The sequence below is a fragment of the Schistocerca serialis genome, chromosome 11 (genome assembly GCF_023864345.2).
Source record: "Schistocerca serialis cubense isolate TAMUIC-IGC-003099 chromosome 11, iqSchSeri2.2, whole genome shotgun sequence".
Classification (NCBI taxonomy): domain Eukaryota; kingdom Metazoa; phylum Arthropoda; class Insecta; order Orthoptera; family Acrididae; genus Schistocerca; species Schistocerca serialis.
The window spans coordinates 23,673,252-23,689,552 of NC_064648.1; positions in this window are offsets into that span (position 1 = coordinate 23,673,252).

The window sequence follows — 16,301 nt, forward strand, 5'->3', positions numbered from 1 at the left end:
GTTAGAGTGTCAGTCCTCTTGAACTTAAGTCGGCATTGTGCCTTTTGTATTAAATTCGGATGCAATTTCTGTTTTTCATCGTCAATAAGAAGGTCCAAGGGATACAGTAAACCAGAAGTGACGCATCAGAATTTAAAACTGGACTCACAGGAGAGGTTTAAATCATAGAAAGTTTGAGTGTGAGTCATCTTGTACTTAAGTCGACATTGTGCCTTTTGTATTAAATTCGGATGAAATTTCTGTGTTTCGTCGTCAATAAGAAGGTCCAAGGTATACAGTACACCTGAAGTGAAGCATCGTAATCTAAAACTGGTCTCACAGGCGAGGTTCAAATCATAGTAAGTTAGAGTGACAGTCCTCTTGTACTTAAGTCGGAATTGTGCCTGTTGTATTAAGTTCGGATGCAATTTCTGTGTTTCATCGTCAATAAAAAGGTCCAAGGGATACAGTAAACTTGAAGTGAAGCATCGTAATCTAAAACTGGACTCACAGGAGCGGTTCACATCATAGAAAGTTAGAGTGTAAGTCCTCTAGTACTTAAGTCGGCATTGTGCCTTTTGTATTATATTCAGATGCAATTTCTGTGTTTCATCGTCAATAAGAAGGTCCAAGGGATACAGTAAACCTGAAGTGAAGCATCGGAATCTAAAGCTGGACTCACAGGAAACGTTCAAAACATAGAAAGTTAGAGTGTCAGTCCTCTAGTACTTAAGTCGGCATTGTGCATTTTGTACTAAATTTGGATGCAATTTCTGTGTTTCAATGTCAACAAGAATGTCCAAGGGATACAGTAAACCTGAAGTGAAGCATCGGAAACTAAAACTGGACTCACAGGAGAGGTTCAAATCATAGAAAGTTAGAGTGTCAGTCCTCTTGTACTTAAGTCGGCATTGTGCCTTCAGTATTAAATTCGGATGCTATTTCTGTTTTTCATCGTCAATAAGAAGGTCCAAGTGATACAGTAAACCAGAAGTGAAGCATCGCAATCTAAAACTGGACTAGCAGGAGACGTTGAAATCATAGAAAGTTAAAGTGTCAGTCCTCTTGTACTTAGGTCGGCATTGTGTCTTTTGTATTAAATTCGGATGCAAATTCTGTGTTTCATCGTCACTAAGAAGGTCCAAGGGATACAGTATACCTGAAGTGCAGCATCGGAAACTAAAACTGGTCTCACAGGAGAGGTTCAAATCATAGAAACTATGAGTGTCAGTCCTCTTGTACTTAAGTCGGCATTGTGCCTTTTGTATTACATATGGATGCAATTTCTGTGCTTCATCGTCAATAAGAAGGGCAAGGGATAAAGTAAACCTGAAGTGAAGCATCGGAATCTAAAACTGGACTCACAGGAGAGGTTCAAATCATAGAAAGTTAGAGTGTCAGTCGTCTAGTACTTAAGTCGGCATTGTGGCTTTTGTATTAAATTCGGATGCAATTTCTGTGTTTCATCGTCACTAAGAAGGTCCAAGGGATACAGTAAACCTGAAGTGAAGCATCGGAAACTAAAACTGGACTCACAGGAGAGTTTCAAAATAGAAAGATAGAGTGTCAGTCCTCTAGTACTTAAGTCGGCATTGTGCCTTTTGTATTAAATTTGGATGCAATTTCTGTGTTTCATCGTCAATAAGAAGGTCCAAGGGATACAGTAAACCTGTAGTGAAGCATCAGAAACTAAAACTGGACTCACAGAAGAGGTTCAAAGCATAGAATGTTAGAGTGTCCGTGTACTTGTACTTAAGTCGGCATTGTGCCTTTTGTATTACATTCGGATGCAAATACTCTGCTACATCGTCAATAAGAAGGTCCAAGGTATAAAGTAAACCTGAAGTGAGGCATCAGAACCTAAAACAGGACTCACAGGAGAGGTTTAAATCATAGAAAGTTTGAGTGTGAGTCATCTTGTTCTTATGTCGACATTGTGCCTTTTGTATTAAATTCGGATGAAATTTCTGTGTTTCGTCGTCAATAAGAAGGTCCAAGGTATACAGTACACCTGAAGTGAAGCATCAGAATCTAAAACTGGTCTCACAGGCGAGGTTCAAATCATAGTAAGTTAGAGTGACAGTCCTCTTGTACTTAAGTCGGAATTGTGCCTGTTGTATTAAATTCGGATGCAATTTCTGTGTTTCATCGTCAATAAGAAGGTCCAAGAGATACAGTAAACGTGAAGTGAAGCATCGTAATCTAAAACTGGAATCACGGGAGCGGTTCACATCATAGAAAGTTAGAGTGTCAGTCCTCTAGTACTTAAGTCGGCATTGAGCCTTTTGTATTATATTCAGATGCAATTTCTGTATTTCATCGTCAATAAGAAGGTCCAAGGGATACAGTAAACCTGAAGTGAAGCATCGGAATCTAAAGCTGGACTCACAGGAGACGTTCAAATCATAGAAAGTTAGAGTGTCAGTCCTCTAGTACCTAAGTCGGCATTGTGCCTTTTGTACTAAATTTGGATGCAATTTCTGTGTTTCATTGTCAATAAGAATGTCCAAGGGATACAGTAAACCTGAAGTGAAGCATCGGAAACGGAAACTGGACTCACAGGAGAGGTTCAAATAATAGAAAGTTAGAGTGTCAGTCCTCTAGTACTTAAGTCGGCATTGTGCCTTTTGTATTAAATTCGGATGCAATTTCTGTGTTTCATCGTCAATAAGAAGGTCCAATGTATACAGTAAACCTGAAGTGAAGCATCGGAATCTAAAACTGGTCTCACAGGAAGGGTTCAAATCATAGAAAGTTAGATTGTCAGTCCTCTCGTACTTAAGTCGGCATTGTGCCTTTTGTACTAAATTCAAATGGAATTTCTGTGTTTCATCGTCAACAAGAAGGTCCAAGGAATACAGTAAACCCGAAGTGAAGCATCGGAATCGAAAACTGGACTCACAGGCGAGGTTCAAATCATAGTAAGTTAGAGTGACAGTCCTCTTGTACTTAAGTCGGAATTGTGCCTGTTGTATTAAATTCGGATGCAATTTCTGTGTTTCATCGTCAATAAGAAGGTCCAAGAGATACAGTAAACGTGAAGTGAAGCATCGTAATCTAAAACTGGAATCACGGGAGCGGTTCACATCATAGAAAGTTAGAGTGTCAGTCCTCTAGTACTTAAGTCGGCATTGAACCTTTTGTATTATATTCAGATGCAATTTCTGTATTTCATCGTCAATAAGAAGGTCCAAGGGATACAGTAAACCTGAAGTGAAGCATCGGAATCTAAAGCTGGACTCACAGGAGACGTTCAAATCATAGAAAGTTAGAGTGTCAGTCCTCTAGTACCTAAGTCGGCATTGTGCCTTTTGTACTAAATTTGGATGCAATTTCTGTGTTTCATTGTCAATAAGAATGTCCAAGGGATACAGTAAACCTGAAGTGAAGCATCGGAAACGGAAACTGGTCTCACAGGAGAGGTTCAAATCATAGAAATTTAGAGTGTCAGTCCTCTAGTACTTAAGTCGGCATTGTGCCTTTTGTATTAAATTCGGATGCAATTTCTGTGTTTCATCGTCAATAAGAAGGTCCAAGGTATACAGTAAACCTGAAGTGAAGCATCGGAATCTAAAACTGGTCTCACAGGAAGGGTTCAAATCATAGAAAGTTAGATTGTCAGTCCTCTTGTACTTAAGTCGGCATTGTGCCTTTTGTACTAAATTCAAATGGAATTTCTGTGTTTCATCGTCAATAAGAAGGTCCAAGGAATACAGTAAACCCGAAGTGAAGCATCGGAATCGAAAACTGGACTCACAGGAGAGGTTCAAATCATAGAAAGTTAGAGTGTCAGTCCTCTTGTCCTTAAGTCGGCATTGTGCCTTCAGTATTAAATTCGGATGCAATTTCTGTTTTTCTTCGTCAATAAGAAGGTCCAAGTGATACAGTAAACCAGAAGTGAAGCATCGCAATCTAAAACTGGACTAGCAGGAGACGTTCAAATCATAGAAAGTTAAAGTGTCAGTCCTCTTGTACTTAGGTCGGCATTGTGATTTTTTGTATTAAATTCGGATGCAATTTCTGTGTTTCATCGTCACTAAGAAGGTCCAAGGGATACAGTATACCTGACGTGCAGCATCGGAAACTAAAACTGGTCTCACAGGAGAGGTTCAATTGATAGAAACTATGAGTGTCAGTCCTCTTGTACTTTAGTCGGCATTGTGCCTTTTGTATTACATTTGGATGCAATTTCTGTGCTTCATCGTCAATAAGAAGGGCAAGGGATAAAGTAAACCTGAAGTGAAGCATCGGAATCTAAAACTGGACTCACAGGAGAGGTTCAAATCATAGAAAGTTAGAGTGTCAGTCGTCTAGTACTTAGGTCGGCATTGTGGCTTTTGTATTATATTCGGATGCAATTTCTGTGTTTCATCGTCACTAAGAAGGTCCAAGGGATACAGTAAACCTGAAGCGAAGCATCGGAATCTAAAACTGGGCTCACAGGACAGGTTCAAATCATGGAAAGTTAGAGTGTCAGTCCTCTTGTACTTATGTCGGCATTGTGCCTTTTGTATTAAATTCGGATGCAATTTCTGTGTTTCATCGTCAATAAGAAGGTCCAAGGGATACAGTAAACCTGTAGTGAAGCATCGGAAACTAAAACTGGACTCACAGGAGAGACTCAAATCATAGAAAGTTAGATTGTCAGTCCTCTTGTACTTAAGTCGGCATTGTGCATTTTGTATTACATTCGGATGCAATTTCTGTGCTTCATCGTCAATAAGAAGGTCCAAGGTATACAGTAAACCAAAAGTGAAGCATCGGAATCTAAAACTGGTCCCACAGGAAGGGTTCAAATCATAGAAAATTAGAGTGTCAGTCCTCTTGTACCTAAGTCGGCATAGTGCCTTTTGTATTAAATTCAGATGGAATTTCTGTGTTTCATCGTCGTTAAGAAGGTCCAAGGGATACGGTAAACCTGAAGTGAAGCATCGGAATCGAAAAGTGCACTCACAGGAGAGGTTGAATTCAAAGAAAGTTAGAGTGTCAGTCCTCTTGAACTTAAGTCGGCATTGTGCCTTTTGTATTAAATTCGGATGCAATTTCTGTTTTTCATCGTCAATAAGAAGGTCCAAGGGATACAGTAAACCAGAAGTGACGCATCGGAATCTAAAACTGGACTCACAGGAGAGGTTCAAAGCATAGAATATTAGAGTGTCCGTGTACTTGTACTTAAGTCGGCATTGTGAATTTTGTATTACATTCGGATGCAATTACTCTGCTACATCGTCAATAAGAAGGTCCAAGGTATAAAGTAAACCTGAAGTGAGGCATCAGAACCTAAAACTGGACTCACAGGAGAGGTTTAAATCATAGAAAGTTTGAGTGTGAGTCATCTTGTACTTAAGTCGACATTGTGCATTTTGTATTAAATTCGGATGAAATTTCTGTGTTTCGTCGTCAATAAGAAGGTCCAAGGTATACAGTACACCTGAAGTGAAGCATCGGAATCTAAAACTGGTCTCACAGGCGAGGTTCAAATCATAGTAAGTTAGAGTGACAGTCCTCTTGTACTTAAGTCGGAATTGTGCCTTTTGTATTAAATTCGGATGAAATTTCTGTGTTTCATCGTCAATAAGAAGGTCCAAGGGATACAGTAAACGTGAAGTGAAGCATCGTAATCTAAAACTGGACTCACAGGAGCGGTTCACATCATAGAAAGTTAGAGTGTCAGTCCTCTAGTACTTAAGTCGGCATTGTGCCTTTTGTATTATATTCAGATGCAATTTCTGTGTTTCATCGTCAATAAGAAGGTCCAAGGGATACAGTAAACCTGAAGTGAAGCATCGGAATCTAAACCTGGACTCACAGGAGACGTTCAAATCATAGAAAGTTAGATTGTCAGTCCTCTAGTACCTAAGTCGGCATTGTGCCTTTTGTACTAAATTTGGATGCAATTTCTGTGTTTCATTGTCAATAAGAATGTCCAAGGGATACAGTAAACCTGAAGTGAAGCATCGGAAACAGAAACTGGACTCACAGGAGAGGTTCAAATCATAGAAAGTTAGAGTGTCAGTCCTCTAGTACTTAAGTCGGCATTGTGCCTTTTGTATTAAAGTCGGATGCAATTTCTGTGTTTCATCGTCAATAAGAAGGTCCAAGGTATACAGTAAACCTGAAGTGAAGCATCGGAATCTAAAACTGGTCTCACAGGAAGGGTTCAAATCATAGAAAGTTAGAGTGTCAGTCCTCTTGTACTTAAGCCGGCATTGTGCCTTTTGTATTAAATTCAAATGGAATTTCTGTGTTTCATCGTCAATAAGAAGGTCCAAGGGATACAGTAAACCTGAAGTGAAGCATCGGAATCGAAAACTGGACTCACAGGAGAGGTTCAAATCATAGAAAGTTAGAGTGTCAGTCCTCTTGTACTTAAAACGGCGTTGTGCCTTTTGTATTACATTCGGTTGCAATATCTTTGCGTCATCGTCAATAAGAAGGGCAAGGGATACAGTAAACCTGAAGAGAAGCATCGGAATCTAAAACTGGACTCACAGGAGAGGTTCAAATCATAGAAAGTTAGAGTATCAGGCCTCTAGTACTTATGTCGGCATTGTGCCTTTTGTATTAAATTCGGATGCAATTTCTGTGTTTCATCGTCAATAAGAAGGTCCAAGGGATACAGTAAACCTGAAGCGAAGCATCGGAATATAAAACTGGACTCCCAAGAGAGGTTCAAATCATGGAAAGTTAGAGTGTCTGTTCCCTTCACTTAACTCGTCATTGTGCCTTTTGTATTACATTCGGATGCAATTTCTGTGTTTCATCGTCAATAAGAAGGTCCAAGGTATACAGTAAACCCTAAGTGAAGCATCGGAATCTAAAACTGGTCTCACAGGAGAGGTTCAAATCATAGAAAGTTAGATTGTCAGTTCTCTTGTACTTAAGTCGGTATTGTGCCTTTTGTATTAAATTCGGAAGTAATTTCTGTGTTTCATCGTCACTAAGAAGGTCCAAGGGATACAGTAAACATGAAGTGAAGCTTCGGAAACTAAAACTTGAATCACAAGAGAGGCTCAATTCATAGAAAGTTAGAGTGTCGGTCCTCTTGTACTTCAGTCGGCATTGGGCCTTTTGTATTAAAATCAGATGGAATTTCTGTGTTTCATCGTCAATAAGAAGGTCCAAGGGATTCAGTAAACCTGAAGTGAAGCGACGGAATCGAAAACTGGACTCACAGGAGAGGTTCAAATCATAGAAAGTGATAGTGTCAGTCCTCTTGTACTAAAGTCGGCATTGTGCCTTTTGTATTAAATTCGGATGCAATTTCTGTGTTTTATCGTCAATAAGAAGGTCTAAGTGATACAGTAAACCTGAAGTAAGGCATCGGAATCTAAAACTGTACTCACAGGAGGGGTTCAAATCATAGAAAGAGAGAGTGTCAGTCCTCTTGTACTAAAGTCGGCATTGTGCCATTTGTATTAAATTCGGATGCAATTTCTGTGTTTCATCGTCAATAATAAAGTCCAAGGGATATAGTAAACCTGAAGTGAAGCATCGGAATCGAATACTGGACTCACAGGAGAGGTTCAAATCATAGAAATTTAGAGTGTCAATCCTCTTGTACATAAGTCGGCATTGAGACTTTAGTATTAAATTCGGATGCAATTTCTGTGTTTCATCGTCAATAAGAGTGTCCAAGGGATACAGTAAACCTGAAGTGAAGCATCGCAATCTAAAAATGGACTCACAGGAAAGGTTCAAATCATAGAAAGAAAGAGTGTCAGTCCTCTTGTACTTAAGTCGGCATTGTGACTTTTGTATTAAATTCGGATGCAATTTCTGTGTTTCATCGTCAATAAGGAGGTCCAAGGGATACAGTAAACCTGAAGTGAAGTATCGGAATGTAAAACTGGACTCACAAGAGAGGTTCAAATCATAGAAAGTTCGAGTGTCAGGCCTCTTGTCCTTAAGTCGGCATTGTGCATTTTGTATTAAATTCAGATGGAATTTCTGTCTTTCATCGTCAATAAGAAGGTCCAAGGGATACAGCAAACCTGAAGTGAAGCATCGGAATCGAAAACTGGACTCACAGGAGAGGTTCAAATCATAGAAATTTAGAGTGTCAGTCCTCTTGTATTTAAGTCGGCATTGTGCATTTTGTACTAAATTCGGTTACATTTTCTGTGTTTCATCGTCAATAAGAAGGTCCAAGGGACACAGTAAACCTGAAGTGAAGCATCGGAATCCAATACTGGACTCACAGGAAGGATTCAAATCATAGAAAGTAAGAGTGTCAGTCCTCTTTTACTAAAGTCGGCATTGTGCCTTTTGTACCAAATTCGGTTACAATTTCTGTGTTTCATCGTCAATAAGAAGGTCCAAGGGACGCAGTAAACCTGAAGTGAAGCATCGGAATCCAAAACTGGACTCACAGGAAGGATTCAAATCATAGAAAGTAAGAGTGTCAGTCCTCTTGTACTTAAGCCGGCAATGTGCATTTTGTATTAAATGCGGATGCAATTTCTGTTTTTCATCGACAATAAGATGGTCCAAGGGATACAGTAAACGTGAAGTGAAGCATCGTAATCTAAAACTGGACTCACAGGAGCGGTTCACATCATAGAAAGTTAGAGTGTCAGTCCTCTAGTACTTAAGTCGGCATTGTGCCTTTTATATTATATTCAGATGCAATTTCTGTGTTTCATCGTCAATAAGAAGGTCCAAGGGATACAGTAAACCTGAAGTGAAGCACCGGAATCTAAAGCTGGACTCACAGGAGACGTTCAAATCATAGAAAGTTAGAGTGTCAGTCCTCTAGTACTTAAGTCGGCATTGTGCCTTTTGTACTAAATTTGGATGCAAATTCTGTGTTTCATTGTCAATAAGAATGTCCAACGGATACAGTAAACCTGAGTTGAAGCATCGGAAACTGAAACTGGACTCACAGGAGAGGTTCAAATCATAGAAAGTTAGAGTGTCAGTCCTCTAGTACTTAAGTCGGCATTGAGCCTTTTGTATTAAATTCGGATGCAATTTCTGTGTTTCATCGTCAATAAGAAGGTCCAAGTTATACAGTAAACCTGACGTGAAGCATCGGAATCGAAAACTGGACTCACAGGAGAGGTTCAAATCATAGAAAGTTACAGTGTCAGTCCTCTTGTACTTAAGTCGGCATTGTGCCTTCAGTATTAAATTCGGATGCAATTTCTGTTTTTCATCGTCAATAAGAAGGTCCAAGTGATACAGTAAACCAGAAGTGAAGCATCGGAATCTAAAACTGGCCTAGCAGGAGACGTTCAAATCATAGAAAATTAGAGTGTCAGTCCTCTTGTACTTAGGTCGGCATTGTGCCTTTTGTATTAAATTCGGATGCAATTTCTGTGTTTCATCGTCACTAAGAAGGTCCAAGGGATAGAGTATACCTGAAGTGCAGCATCGGAAACTAAAACTGGTCTCACAGGAGAGGTTCAAATCATAGAAACTATGAGTGTCAGTCCTCTTGTACTTAAGTCGGCATTGAGCCTTTAGTATTAAATTCGCATGCAATTTCTGTGTTTCATCGTCAATAAGAGTGTCCAAGGGATACAGTAAACCTGAAGTGAAGCATCGCAATCTAATAATGGACTAACAGGAGAGGTTCAAATCATAGAAAGTTAGAGTGTCAGTCGTCTAGTACTTAAGTCGGCTTTGTGGCTTTTGTATTAAATTCGGATGCAATTTCTGTGTTTCATCGTCACTAAGAAGGTCCAAGGGATACAGTAAACCTGAAGCGAAGCATCGGAATCTAAAACTGGACTCACAGGAGAGGTTCAAATCATGGAAAGTTAGAGTGTCAGTCCTCTTGTACTTATGTCGGCATTGTGCCTTTTGTATTAAAGTCGGATGCAATTTCTGTGTTTCATCGTCAATAAGAAGGTCAAAGGGATACAGTAAACCTGAAGTGAAGCATCGGAATCTAAAACTGGACTCACAGGGAGGTTTCAAATCATAGAAAGTTAGAGTGTCAGTCCTCTTGTACTTAAAACGGCGTTGTGCCTTTTGTATTACATTCGGTTGCAATTTCTTTGCGTCATCGTCAATAAGAAGGGCAAGGGATACAGTAAACCTGAAGAGAAGCATCGGAATCTAAAACTGGACTCACAGGAGAGGTTCAAATCATAGAAAGTTAGAGTGTCAGGCCTCCAGTACTTATGTCGGCATTGTGCCTTTTGTATTAATTTCGGATTCAATTTCTGTGTTTCATCGTCAATAAGAAGGTCCAAGGGATACAGTAAACCTGAAGCGAAGCATTGGAGTATAAAACTGGACTCACAAGAGAGGTTCAAATCATGGAAAGTTAGAGTGTCTGTCCCCTTCACTTAAGTCGGCATTGTGCCTTTTTGTATTACATTCGGATGCAATTTCTGTGTTTCATCGTCAATAAGAAGGTCCAAGGTATACAGTAAACCCTAAGTGAAGCATCGGAAACTAAAACTTGACTCACAGGATAGGCTCAATTCATAGAGAATTAGAGTGTCTGTCCTCACGTACTTAAGTCGGCATTGGGCCTTTTGTATTAAAATCAGATGGAATTTCTGTGTTTCATCGTCAATAAGAAGGTCCAAGAGATTCAGTAAACCTGAAATGAATCGACGGAATCGAAAACTGGACTCACAGGAGAGGTTCAAATCATAGAAAGCGAGAGTGTCAGTCCTCTTGTACTAAAGTCGGCATTGTGCCTTTTGTATTAAATTCGGATGCAATTTCTGTGTTTCATCGTCAACAATAAGGTCCAAGGGATATAGTAAACCTGAAGTGAAGCATCGGAATCGAAAACTGGACTCACAGGAGAGGTTCAAATCATAGAAAGTTAGAGTGTCAATCCTCTTGTACATAAGTCGGCATTGAGCCTTTAGTATTAAATTCGCATGCAATTTCTGTGTTTCATCGTCAATAAGAGTGTCCAAGGGATACAGTAAACCTGAAGTGAAGCATCGCAATCTAATAATGGACTAACAGGAGAGGTTCAAATCATAGAAAGAAAGAGTGTCAGTCCTCTTGTACTTAACTCGGCATTGTGACTTTTGTATTAAATTCGGATGCAATTTCTGTGTTTCATCGTCTATAAGAAGGTCCAAGGGATACAGTAAACCTGAAGTGAAGTATCGGAATGTAAAACTGGACTCACAGGAGAGATTCAAATCATAGAAAGTTCGAGTGTCAGGCCTCTTGTCCTTAAGTCGGCATTGTGCATTTTGTATTAAATTCAGATGGAATTTCTGTCTTTCTTCGTCAATAAGAAGGTCCAAGGGATACAGCAAACCTGAAGTGAAGCATCGGAATCGAAAACTGGACTCACAGGAGAGGTTCAAATCATAGAAAGTTAGAGTGTCAGTCCTCTTGTATTTAAGTCGGCATTGTTCCTTTTGTACTAAATTCGGTTACAATTTCTGTGTTTCATCGTCAATAAGAAGGTCCAAGGGACACAGTAAACCTGAAGTGAAGCATCGGAATCCAAAACTGGACTCACAGGAAGGATTCAAATCATAGAAAGTAAGAATGTCGGTCCTCTTGTACTTAAGTCGGCAATGTGCATTTTGTATTAAATTCGGATGCAATTTCTGTTTTTCATCGACAATAAGAAGGTCCAAGGGATACAGTAAACATGAAGTGAAGCATCGGAATCTAAAACTGGACTCACAGGAGAGGTTCAAATCATAGAAAGTTACAGTGTCAGTCCTCTTGTACTTAGGTCGGCATTGTGCCTTTTGTATTAAATTCGGATGCAATTTCTGTGTTTCATCGTCTCTAAGAAGGTCCAAGGGATACAGTATACCTGAAGTGCAGCATAGGAAACTAAAACTGGTCTCACAGGAGAGGTTCAAATCATAGAAACTATGAGTGTCAGTCCTCTTGTACTTAAGTCGACATTGAGCCTTTTGTATTAAATTCAAATGGAATTTCTGTGTTTCATCGTCAATAAGAAGGTCCAAGGGATACAGTAAACCTGAAGTGAAGCATCGGAATCGAAAACTGGACTCACAGGAGAGGTTCAAATCATAGAAAGTTACAGTGTCAGTCCTCTTGTACTTAAGTCGCCATTGTGCCTTCAGTATTAAATTCGGATGCAATTTCTGTTTTTCATCGTCAATAAGAAGGTCCAAGTGATACAGTAAACCAGAAGTGAAGCATCGGAATCTAAAACGGGACTAGCAGGAGACGTTCAAATCATAGAAACTTAGAGTGTCAGTCCTCTTGTACTTAGGTCGGCATTGTGCCTTTTGTATTAAATTCGGATGCAATTTCTGTGTTTCATCGTCACTAAGAAGGTCCAAGGGATACAGTATACCTGAAGTGCAGCATAGGAAACTAAAACTGGTCTCACAGGAGAGGTTCAAATCATAGAAACTATGAATGTCAGTCCTCTTGTACTTAAAACGGCGTTGTGCCTTTTGTATTACATTTGGATGCAATTTATGTGCTTCATCGTCAATAAGAAGGGCAAGATATAAAGTAAACCTGAAGTGAAGCATCGGAATCTAAAACTGGACTCACAGGAGAGGTTCAAATCATAGAAAGTTAGAGTGTCAGTCGTCTAGCACTTAAGTCGGCATTTTGGCTTTTGTATTAAATTCGGATGCAATTTCTGTGTTTCATCGTCAATAAGAAGGTCCAAGGGATACAGGAAACCTGAAGTGAAGCTTCGGAACCTAAAACTGGACTCACAGGGAGGGCTCAAATCATAGAAAGTTAGAGTGTCAGTCCTCTTGTACTTAAAACGGCGTTGTGCCTTTTGTATTACATTCGGTTGCAATTTCTTTGCTTCATCGTCAATAAGAAGGGCAAGGGATACAGTAAACCTGAAAAGAAGCATCGGAATCTAAAACTGGACTCACAGGAGAGGTTCAAATCATTGAAGGTTAGAGTGTCAGGCCTCTAGTACTTAAGTCGGCATTGTGCCTTTTGTATTAAATTCGGATGCAATTTCTGTGTTTCATCGTCAATAAGAAGGTCCAAGGGATACAGTAAACCTGAAGCGAAGCATCGGAATATAAAACTGGACTCACAGGAGAGGTTCAAATCATGGAAAGTTAGAGTGTCCGTCCCCTTCACTTAAGTCGGCATTGTGCCTTTTGTATTACATTCGGATGCAATTTCTGTGTTTCATCGTCAATAAGAAGGTCCAAGGTATACAGTAAACCCTAAGTGAAGCATCGGAATCTAAAACTGGGCTCACAGGAGAGGTTCAAATCATAGAAAATTAGAGTGTCAGGCCTCTAGTACTTAAGTCGGCATTGTGCCTATTGTATTAAATTCGGATGCAATTTCTGTGTTTCATCGTCACTAAGAAACTCCAAGGGATACTGTAAACCTGAAGTTAGGCAACGGAATCCAAAACTGGACTCACAGGAGAGGTTCAAATCATAGAAAATTAGAGTGTCAGTCCTCTTGTACTAAAGTCGGCATTGTGCCTTTGTATTAAATTCGGATGCAATTTCTGTGTTTCATCGTGAATAATAAGGTACAAGGGATATAGTAAACCTGAAGTGAAGCATCGGAATCGAAAACTGGACTCACAGGAGAGTTTCAAATCATAGAAAGATAGAGTGTCAATCCTCTTGTACATAAGTCGGCATTGAGCCTTTAGTATTAAATTCGGATGCAATTTCTGTGTTTCATCGTCAATAAGAGGGTCCAAGGGATACAGTAAACCTGAAGTGAAGCATCGCAATCTAAAACTGGACTCACAGGAGAGGTTCAAATCATAGAAAGAAAGAGTGTCAGTCCTCTTGTACTTAAGTCGGCATTGTGAGTTTTGTATTAAATTCGGATGCAATTTCTGTGTTTCATCGTCAATAAGAAGGTCCAAGGGCAACAGTAAACCTGAAGTGAAGTATCGGAATCTAAAACTGGACTCACAGGAGAGGTTCAAATCATAGAAAGTTAGAGTGTCAGGCCTCTTGTCCTTAAGTCGGCATTGTGCATTTTGTATTAAATTCAGATGGAATTTCTGTCTTTCATCGTCAATAAGAAGGTCGAAGAGATACAGTAAACCTGAAGTGAAGCATCGGAATCGAAAACTGGACACATAGGAGAGGTTCGAATCATAGAAAGTTAGAGTATCAGTCCTCTTGTATTTAAGTCGCCATTGTGCCTTTTGTACTAAATTCGGTTACAATTTCTGTGATTCATCGTCTATAAGAAGGTCCAAGGGATACAGTAAACATGAAGTGAAGCATCGAAATCCAAAACTGGACTCACAGGAAGGATTCAAATCATAGAAAGTAAGAGTGTCAGTCCTCTTGTACTTAAGTCGGCAATGTGCCTTTGTATTAAATTCGGATGCAATTTCTGTTTTTCATCGACAATAAGAAGGTCCAAGGGATACAGTAAACCTGAAGTGAATCGTCGGAATCTAAAACTGGACTCATAGGAGAGGTTCAAATAATAGAAAGTTAGAGTGTCAGTCCTCTTGTACTTAAGTCGGCATTGTGCCTTTTGTATTAAATTCGGATGCAATTTCTGTGATTCATCGTCAATAAGAAGGTCCAAGGGATACAGTAAATCTGAAGTGAACCATCGGATCCAAAACTGGACTCACAGGAGAGGTTCAAATCACAGAAAGTTAGATTGTCAATCCTCTTGACTTAAGTGGGCATTGTGCCTTTTGTATAACATTCGGATGCAATTTCTGTGCTTCATCGTCAATAAGAAGGGCAAGGGATACAGTAAACCTGAAGTGAAGCACCGGAATCTAAAACTGGACTCACAGGAGAGGTTCAAATCATAGAAAGGTAGAGTGTCAGTCCTCTTATACTTAAGTCGGCATTGTGCCTTTTGTATTAAATTCGCATGCAATTTCTGTGTTTCATCGTCAATAAGAAGGACCAAGGTATACAGTAAACCCTAAGTGAAGCATCGGAATCTAAATCTGGACTCACAGGAGAGGTTCAAATCATAGAAAGTTAGAGTGACAGTCCTCTAGTACTTAAGTCGGCATTGTACCTTTTGTATTAAATTCGGATGCAATTTCTGTGTTTAATCGTCACTAAGAAAGTCCAAGGGATACAGTAAACCTGAAGTTAGGCATCGGAAACCAAAACTGGACTCACAGGAGAGGTTCAAATCATAGAAAATTAGAGTGTCAGTCCTCTTTTACTTAAGTCGGCATTGTGCCTTTTGTATTACATTTGGATGCCATTTCTGTGCTTCCTCGTCAATAAGAAGGGCAAGGGATAAAGTAAACCTGAAGTGAAGCATCGGAATCTAAAACTGGACTCACAGGAGAGGTTCAAATCATAGAAAGTTAGAGTGTCAGTCCCTTAGTACTTAAGTCGGCATTGTGCCTTTTGTATTAAATTCGGATGGAATTTCTGTGTTTCATCGTCACTAAGAAGGTCCAAGGGATACAGTAAACCTGAAGCGAAGCATCGGAATCTAAAACTGGACTCACAGGAGAGGTTCAAATCAGGGAAAGTTAGAGTGTCAGTCCTCTTGTACTTAAGTCGGCATTGTGCCTTTTTTATTAAATTCGCATGCAATTTCTGTGTTTCATCGTCAATAAGAAGGACCAAGGTATACAGTAAACCCTAAGTGAAGCATCGGAATCTAAAACTGGACTCACAGGAGAGGTTCAAATCATAGAAAGTTAGAGTGTCAGTCCTCTAGTACTTAAGTCGGCATTGTGCCTTTTGTATTAAATTCGGATGCAATTTCTGTGTTTCATCGTCACTAAGAAAGTCCAAGGGATACGGTAAACCTGAAGTTAGGCATCGGAAACCAAAACTGGACTCACAGGAGAGGTTCAAATCATAGAAAATTAGAGTGTCAGTCCTCTTTTACTTAAGTCGGCATTGTGCCCCTTGTATTAAATTCGGATGCAATTTCTGTTTTTCATCGACAATAAGAAGTTCCAAGGGATACAGTAAACCTGAAGTGAAGCATAGGAATCGAAACTGGACTTACAGGAGAGGTTCAAATCATAGAAAGTTAGAGTGTCAGTCCTCTTGTACTTAAGTCGGCATTGTGCCTTTTGTATTAAATTCGGATGCAATTTCTGTGTTTCATCGTGAATAAGAAGGTCCAAGGGATACAGTAAACCTGAAGCGAAGTATCGGAATCTGAAACTGAACTCACAGGAGAGGTTCAATTCATGGAAAGTTAGAGTGTCAGTCCTCTTGTCCTAAAGTCGGCATTGTGCCTTTTGTATTAAATTCGGATGCAATTTCTGTGTTTCTTCGTCAGGAAGGAGGACCAAGATATACAGTAAACCCTAAGTGAAGCATCGGAATATAAAACTGGACTCACAGGAGAGGTTCAAATCATAGAAAATTAGAGTGTCAGTTCTCTTGCACTTAAGTCGGCATTGTGCCCCTTGTATTAAATTCGGATGCAAATTCTGT